The sequence below is a fragment of the Macrotis lagotis genome, chromosome 7 (genome assembly GCF_037893015.1).
Source record: "Macrotis lagotis isolate mMagLag1 chromosome 7, bilby.v1.9.chrom.fasta, whole genome shotgun sequence".
NCBI classification, from domain to species: Eukaryota; Metazoa; Chordata; class Mammalia; order Peramelemorphia; family Peramelidae; genus Macrotis; species Macrotis lagotis.
Genome location: NC_133664.1, coordinates 121,461,435 through 121,470,243, shown reverse-complemented (window position 1 = coordinate 121,470,243; position 8,809 = coordinate 121,461,435). Strand labels below are relative to the sequence as shown.

Here is an 8,809-nt window from a genome sequence, read left to right as displayed (position 1 = left end):
CAACTGTGAGGAAAAGCAAATTGGCCTGGGTAACTGGGTCACAGAATGGATAGGGTGGGCCTATCCTCCCTGAGTTCAAATCTGGCCTCAGATACTAAATGTGTGACCTTAGCAAGTCACTTAACCCTATCTACCTCAGTTTCCTCATCTGGTAAATGAGCTGGAGAAGGAAATGGTAAAAACCAGTATCTTTGTTAAGAAAATCCCAAATAGTGCTCATTTAGCAGCATATATACTAAAATTGGAATGATACAGAAAAGATTAGCATGGCCCCTGCACAAGGATGACACAAATTTGTGAAGAAATGTCATGAAGAAACAGGCACTAAAAAAATAACTGAAAAACGACAAAAGCGTAAGAAGATGACAAAAGCAGTAAAGGCTTTTAACACTAAAATAGAAAAATTTATACTTGATTCTAGATATAATAGGAAGCCATTGTAGTTTAATATATAGGAGGAGTAATGTGGTCAAATGCATACTTTAGGAAAATCATTTGATTGGTGAGTTGGTAATGGGTGAAAAGGAGAGAGATTTGAGGAAGGAAAATCAACCAGAAGACTATGGCATGTGGTGGTGGGAGTATCTGTGAGTAGGAGAACAGGAACCGTATGTTGGAGATGTTGTCTTCATAATGGCAAGAACTGTCAAGAGAAGGTAGTAGCTGATTGAGACAGGTTTGGCCCAGTGTTCTAGACCTGAAAGATCTTTTTGCATCTTATTTTGTAATCCAGTGTGTCATCTACTCTTAGATTTGTGTCATCTGCAAATTGGATAAGCATGTCGTCTTTGTCTCTATCCAAATCCTTGAAAAAAAAAAAAGTTAAGTAGCAAGGTTCAAGTATAGTTCCCTGAGGTCTAATGCTGCTCCTTTATGCTTGAAGATCACAGTCTCAAGGAGGTAGTGCCATGACAAGCACATGACTTGGACTTGAGTGAGGGGGATACTGCTAAGTCACCAGCCTCACCTTCTCCTCCAGAGCCATCTGGGTCCAGTGGCCAGATAGGAATCAGGGCACCTGGAGATGACCCTGGATGAGGTGCAGTGGAGGTTAAGTGACTTGTCAGACAACTAGTAAGAATCAAATGTCTGAGGCTGGATTCAAACTCCCATACTCCTGACTCCAAGGTCAGTGCATTATCCACTGTACCACCTAGCTGCCCCAGAGCTACTGTCAAGTTGACCATTAATAATTAGTTATTCTAATGCAGTCATCCAGCCAATTTTGAATCCTTCTAATTGTGTTACTATCTAGTCTGCAACTTTCTATCTTTTTTTCTTTCTTTTTTCTTATTATTTTTAAGGCAATGGGGTTAAGTGACCCGCCCAAGATGACACAGCTAAGCAATTATAAAGTGTCTGAGGTTGGATCTGAATTCAGGTCCTCCTGATTCAAGAGCCGGTTCTTTACCCATTGTGCCACTTAACTGCTCCCTTTCTATCTTTTTCAAAAGAAAAGTTAAATATACTTTATTACATCTTTTGCTAAAATCTAGGTTGTAGTGTTCAATCATGTCTAATTCTCCCTGACTCCATTTGGAGTTTTCTTGGCAAAGATACTGGAATCGTTTGCCGTTCATTTGACATATAGGGGAAACTGAGAAATACAGGGTTAAGTGACTTGATCAGGGTCACATAGCTAGTAAGTATTTGAGATCATATTTGAACTCAGGAAAATGAGTTTTCTTTACTCCAGGCCTGTCATGCTATTTACTGTACTATTGCCCCCCCCAATCTAGATAAACTATATCTATTAAAGGGAGGCAGAGGCAAAGGGCACCATGCTGAAGGGATCCTAGTGGTAGTTCTTAAGGGTATTTGTGCCATGTGGCTACCCAGTACATTGGAGGACTACAGAGGGGATGACAATTCATTTGGGGAGGGAGAGCCAATGATGTAAACACCTTGGTCCTAAGTCCCTTTCACCCTGTATTAGGTACAGGTCTGTTTAGGAGGTAGCATAGTAGTCAGAGGAAGACCAGTTAGAGGAGGAGGAGGAGGAAGAGAACATTAGAGTCTCATGAAAGCTTAGGGAGAAGAGTATTTCAAAAGGGAAGAAGTGGTTAGTATTGTCAAATATTACAGAAAGTTTCAAGAGAAGGTGGTTGAATCTGAGAATTAAGACATCATTGGTACAGTTTATGACCAAGGAAGCGGTGGAGAACATCATTAAAAATAAACTAGATAATTTTGATTACATTAAATTGAAAAGCTTTTGCACAGACAAAACCACTGTTACCAAGATTAAAAGAAATGTAGTAAACTGGGAAACAATTTTTACAACTAGTATTTCTGATAAAGGACTCATTTCTAAAATATACACAGAACTGAGTCAAATTTTCAAAAAAAAAAGCCATTCCCCAATTGACAAATGGTCATATGCAAAGTCAATTTACAGATGAGGAAATAAAAGCAATCCATAGCCATATGAAAAATTGCTCTAAATAATTACTTATTAGAGAAATGCAAATTAAAGCATCCCTGAGGTACCACTTCATACCTCTCAGACTGGCCAATATGACCAGAAAGGACAATGATCATTGTTGGAAGGGATGTGGGAAATCTGGGATACTATTACACTGTTGGTGGAGCTGTGAACTCATCCAACCTTTCTGGTGAGCAATTTGTAATTGTGCCCAAAGGGCAATAAAAATGTACATACCCTTTGATCCATCAATACCACTACTGGGTCTATACCCTGAAGAGATGATGAAAAAGGGTAAAAACATCACTTGTACAAAAATATTCATAGCAGCCCTGTTTGTGGTGGCAAAGAATTGGAAATCAAGTGAATGTCCTATTGGGGAATGGCTTAAACTGTGGTATATGTATGTCGTGGAACATTACTGTTCTATTAGAAACCAGGAGGGATGGGAATTCAGAGAAGCCTGGAGGGATTTGCATGAACCAATGATGAGTGAGATGAGCAGAACCACAAAAACACTGTACACCCTAACAGCAACATGGGGTGATGATCAACCTTGATGGACTTGTTCATTCCATCAGTGCAACAATCAGGGACAGTTTGGGGGTATCTGTGATGGAGGATACCATCTGTATCCGGAGAAAGAACTGTGGAGTTTGAACAAAGACCAAAGACTTATTACCTTTAACTTAGGGGGGGAAAAAGATGTTATCTTATTATGTAATTTTGCTATCTCTCTTACACTTTATTTTTCTTTCTTAAGGATATGATTTCTCTCTCATCACATCCAGCTTAGATCAATGTAAACCATGGAAACAATGTAAAGACTAATAGACTGCCTTCTGTGGGGGTAGGGGGAGGGAAGCAAGATTAGGGAAAAATTGTAAAACTCAAAATAAATAAAATCTTTCTAAGTTAAAAAAAAAAGACATCATTGGTGACCTTTAAATTTCAGTAGTCTTGGGGCGGCTAGGTGGCGTAGTGGATAAAGCACCAGCCTTGGAGTCAGGAGTACCTGGGTTCAAATCTGGTCTCAGACACTTAGTAATTACCTAGCTGTGTGGCCTTGGGCAAGCCACTTAACCCCATTTGCCTTGCAAAAACCTAAAAAAAAAAAATTTCAGTAGTCTGGCAGAGGTTCCTATTGAGGCTCTCAACACTTATGTCTCTCAATAAACTAGCTCCAGTTGGTGCAGATCAGTGCATAAAGGGCAGCAACATCTTCGCAGAGATCCCAGAAAACAGCCCCAATGGTTCCTTCGTAGCCAGTCTGACAGGGTTTGGGGACCCACTGACCAGCAGCTTGCAGCTCTGTCTAAGTGGTGCTGATGCCCACTGGTTCTACCTAGAAGGGAAGACAATTCATCTGAATGTTTCCACAGAGAAGACCCTGGACCGAGAGGTGTGGGCAGACTCTGGGGAAGGTCTGGGGCATGGGAGGAGAGCTCTAAGGGGAAGTAGGGGTTCAGGGACCAGGGTTAGAAAGGGCTATATATTTAGTGTAAATTAATGGAAAGAGTGGAGCTTCAGTTTCATCTACCACAGATAGGCTGTGTGCCCTTGTGCAAATCAATTCATTTTTCAATATACTAAGTAACTCAAGTAGATGTGGAAACCTGAACAAATTAACCTCTCCATTTTACAAGTTTCAGAGAATTGAAGGAGTTTCCTCCCTAAGACAAGCTCTTTCCTACACTGATGGAATCAGATCTAGTATGAAAACAGAATAAGGCTCAGAGTCTGGAAACCTGGAATCTAAATCCAGATTTACTACTATTTGATTCTATAACTGGGCAAGTCATTCCCCTCCTTCTCTGGGCTTCAGTTTCTTCATCTGTAAAATGAAACAGTTTACACCAGCCCTGGAGTCAGGAGTACCTGGGTTCAAATCCGGTCTCAGACACTTAATAATTACCTAGCTGTGTGGCCTTGGGCAAGCCGCTTAACCCTATTTGCCTTGCAAAAAAAAAAAAACTAAAAAAAAAATGAGACAGTGTAATTGAATGATTATGGTGACCATGATAAACAAAACTGGATATAGCAATTGTAGAAAGCTTGTTATCTCAGCCCTCTGTCTAGAGAACTCAGGCCAGGAAGACAATGGCACACCCTCCTTTCCTAGCAACGGAATTGGATTCGGTCTCCCCTTGGTAACCTGTCAGTGCCCCTGGGACCATGGTGACAGTGGCAGTGAGGAAATAGTCTCCAGTAAAGTGACTTGTGGTGCCGAAGATAACAACAACAGTAACAACTGGCATTTATATAGCACTTTGAGGTTTATAAAACACTTTAAATACATGATTTCATTTGAGTACTCATTTCTTTTTTATTTTATTTAATTATTATTAGTTTATGCATAAGGAAATAGAGGCTAAGAGATTACTTTGTCCAGATTTACACAGCTAGTAGGTTTCTGAGATAGTATTTGAACTTGAATTCCTGACTTAAATCTTGTTTTCTGGAAGTCTACCTGTAGGAGGTGGGTGGGAAGTGGGCAGTGAGTGGTGAGTGAAGGATGTCATGTGAACAATGGTATCTGCTCATAATGACATTGGGTAGGCTGGTCAAAGTCTATTGTCTCTGATAGCTTCTGTGGCAATGCTACCATCTTTAATTCTCCCAGAGGTAGGTGGTCCTTGGGGATGGGATCAAATGTGGTCCCAATAGCGTAAAACTGCATTAAGACTTGGGAGACATTCTGTGTTACTTCAGCTGATCTTTTGAGTTTCTCTGAGGAAGATAAACTTCCCAGATTCTGTCCATGGGGATGCCTACCTTGCCTAGGCCATTTGGACCTCCATATTTTTGGGTAATACTAGTGAACATAGAAAGACATTATCTGGTCCTAGATTCTGCTTGTTCTTCCCAGAGGTTCCCAAGCTGCCCTCAAGGCAACTTTGTCCAAAATACTTTGGATAGCTTAGGCTGAAGGGAAGCCAAGACTAACATCTGCTTCCCTGTCCAACCCCATAGGCCTTGAATCCTCCTGTTCTGGTAGTGACCTTGTTCTGTTCTGAAGACGGCCTCCCCACGGTAAGCCAATCACCTCCTCTTGTATCCCAGCCCCATCCGAAGCATGGGTGGACTTCCTTTTACATTCATGTCTTTCTCTTCAATCTCCCCACCCACCAGGTAGAGTACAGGGTCATTATACAGGTGCTCAATGAGAATGATCACCGGCCCCACTTCCAAGAAGAACCCTTCATTACCCAGAACATTAGTGAGGTAAGGCCTGGACTGGGAAGGAGGCTAAAGAGACATTTGGGGTGGTGGGGTGATGACAATTAGGGTTTGGATATAGGAGGGTGTAGTTGGGAGGAAAGAAACTTTAAGAGAGTTTATAGCTATTGGTAAGGCATACCCAGGGCTCATTCTTCTTTCTTCCCAGCTGGCAGCCCTTCACTCTGTGGTATTTACAACAAAGGCTGAAGATGGTGATGGGGATTCCCTTGTGTACTCCATAGATGACACTTATGTGAGTCTGCAAAGAAACTGGAAGGTCAAAGGGTTGAGGTTCAGGGCATAGTGATGGTTCTCCAGAGGGACCCCATTGACACTCATGAATCGATCCATAGACTTTATGGTCAGCCTTCTCCAAATTCCATTCAGAATTTCATGAAAGAATCTCAGGATTCCCAAGGGGGTCTTTGGGAAAAAGGAAGAAAAGAAAATCATTGAATCATAAGTTTAGAATTGCTAAAAGTTTTAGAGGCTATCTACACCATAGCCATGACTTCTGAATTGAGTTGTGGCCACCAAAATAGAAAAGCCCCCCAAGCCACTGACTTTAACTCTCTGACTTTTTATCATTTCAGCCTGATGCTATGCACTTCAGAATTGACCTACCCAACAGTGGGAGGGTGGTCCTGTCACAACCATTGGACTTTGAGGTCAAACGCCAACTTGAAGTGGTGATCCATGCCATGGTATAAGGCACAGGACATACATCTGTGATCTAGGAACCCATAATTCTATGATCCAGGCAGCCCACCTCTTCCTTCCAAGGAGAGAACTGAAAACCCCAGAGGAAAGAGGGTAGACTGCAGGCATTTCCCTCAGCAGACCTAATCGCACTTGGATGTCCATTTCCTCTGGCTGCTGCCACCAATCCCTTTTCTGATTTCTCTCTCTTAAAGGTTCATGTCCCAGCTGGTCTCTGTTCCTCCTTATAAGATCAGGGCTAGAGATCTCAGAACAAATTCCCCACCCCCACCCCTAAGTTGCTAATTCAATTGAAGGATTCATAGGAGGCAAGGGTGGTCATTTGATTATCCCTCTGGAACTGTGTAGCAATGGTGCTTGACCCCAAATATTGATCATGGGTTGGGGGGGGAGGAATGCTTAGGGCTCTCTTGGTTGTTTCCTGGGTACCTTGGAGGATTCTGCCCTTTCAGGAGATGGGCACCTGCTTACCTAACTCACCTTAGAATAGAAAAATTGTCGTAACAATAATGGTAATAGCTACACTCATGTGACATTTTAAGATTCACAAAGCACTTTATATAGATTTCTCATTTTTTGACCCTATGAGGTAGGTACTATTTTTAACCCCATTTTACAGATAAGGAAACTGAAAGTGAGAGAAGTTAAGTGACTTGCCATTGGTCACCTCGCTAGGTAAACTGGAGTAGGATTTGAATTCATGTATTTCTGACTCCAGGTCCAGCAGCCCTTGTTGGCAATGAGAATAGTTTGCTCTTCAGGTTGGGGTCTGTGTCTTGGGTGAGGGTCTGGGCTGACCTTGATCTCTCCCAACAGGAGATGAGTACCAGAGAACAATACAAATGCACCACCACTGTCCATATCAGTGTCTTGGATGGGGATGACCAGTACCCTAGCTTCCTGCCCTGTCACTCCTTGGGTTCTCAGAACTCCCATGTCTGTCTAAGCCCTGTTTATACAGCCAATATCACAGAGGGAGATATCCCGGTGAGTTCCCTAACTCTTGGAACAGTTGTGTTGGAATCCAAACTCTGGGAATCTAAAGAGGTTAAAGCAATCTGTACCGAGTAATACCAGTAATTTCCAAAACAGCAGTTTCCAGGGGGAAAGAGCAAAGTGGGGATGTAATAAGGAGATAGGGAGGGGGGAGATAGAAGTACCATTTACTATCTTTTCCCCAAAAAGATTCCAGGTCACTGGGAAAATATCCAAAAATGTGTTCCCATAATTCCCTTCTCTAATTAGGTTCTCTATTCTTCAATTAAGCATCTGATGGGAATTCAAAGTTATTCTTAAATAAACAGTCTCTGCCTTCTGAGAGCTTACAATCTACTAGGGAGACCATTATGTGTATACAAATAAAATTGATACAAGATAAAATGGGCAAAGGAGAGCTCTGGACGAAGTGTAACAAGAAAACTTAAGGACAGACATGACTACTTCTCAATAGGGGTGATTAGGGAAGGCACAGAGAGGCAGGTGAGGCCTGAGCTCAGTCTTCTTGGGGTTCCATGTAAAGGTTAAAATTGGGTAAAGTATTGAGGAATAAGAAAAGGTAAGGAACCTCTAGAACATTACAGTAATAATAAAAGATAATATTTACATTATATATATTATCTCATTTGATCTTCATCATAATGCAATGGGGAATACTCCTTAGATAAGATTCTTGGTTATTCCAATCTATCCCAGGCTGGAGTGTGAGGTGAGCCTTTAATGAGCCTTGGACCTTCTCCCCTCTCCAGGAAGGGCCTTTACACTTTCAGCCTGGGGCTATCTATGCAGAGGATAGAGACCATGACCTCAAGGCTGCTATCTTCTATTCCATTCTTACAGGTATGGGACAATGGCCCCCCCCCCAGAAGGGACTAACCCTCCAAAAAAAAAAAACCAAAAACAACCTCAGGCTCTAGCCTTTGATCTCTAGTCTCCATTCATACAAACTACGCTTCCTCCTGTCTTCTAATGGGGTTAGAGGTCAGAAATCATCAAAGTTACTTTCAGAAAATGATAGTAGTGGAAAGAGTGCAAGATTAAGAGCCAATCTATGATCAAATCTTTATTATGCTTTTGACCTTGGATAAGTCCCTCTGCCTTTCTCAATGTCCTCATCTAAAAAAAATGAGATGATTGAACTAAATCGGTGATCTTTAACCTAAGGTCTGTGGATTTTGTTTTTGTTTTTGTTGTAATATTTTATTCACTGTATTCCAATTGATTTCCTTTGAAATCTTGCATATTATACTTTATGCGTTTATTCTAAAAAGGGGTGCAGAGCTTAACAGACTCCCAAAGGGTTTCATGACAACAAAAAGTTAAGAACCCTTAGAAACGAAGAAACTAAGATCTCTTTAATTATCCAGTGTCTGATGCATACTGGAAAGGGAACTTCCAGAATAATTTTGAAATGCATCTCTCTGGAATCAGACAGAGAGCAGATTA

General features: G+C 41.5%; 1 long non-coding RNA gene and 1 other non-coding gene across 2 annotated transcripts; both read left to right on the top strand.

The window, feature by feature from the left end:
• The first annotated feature begins 212 nt into the window (after window positions 1-212).
• LOC141494634 (U6 spliceosomal RNA) lies at window positions 213-319 on the top strand. Its single transcript, XR_012470525.1, has one exon. It is a non-coding gene; the product is annotated as a U6 spliceosomal RNA (small nuclear RNA).
• A 5,080-nt stretch (window positions 320-5,399) lies between these two features.
• LOC141493809 (uncharacterized) lies at window positions 5,400-5,892 on the top strand. Its single transcript, XR_012470324.1, has 3 exons — window positions 5,400-5,458; window positions 5,558-5,650; window positions 5,814-5,892. It is a non-coding gene; the product is annotated as an uncharacterized LOC141493809 (long non-coding RNA).
• The last annotated feature ends 2,917 nt before the right edge of the window (window positions 5,893-8,809 follow it).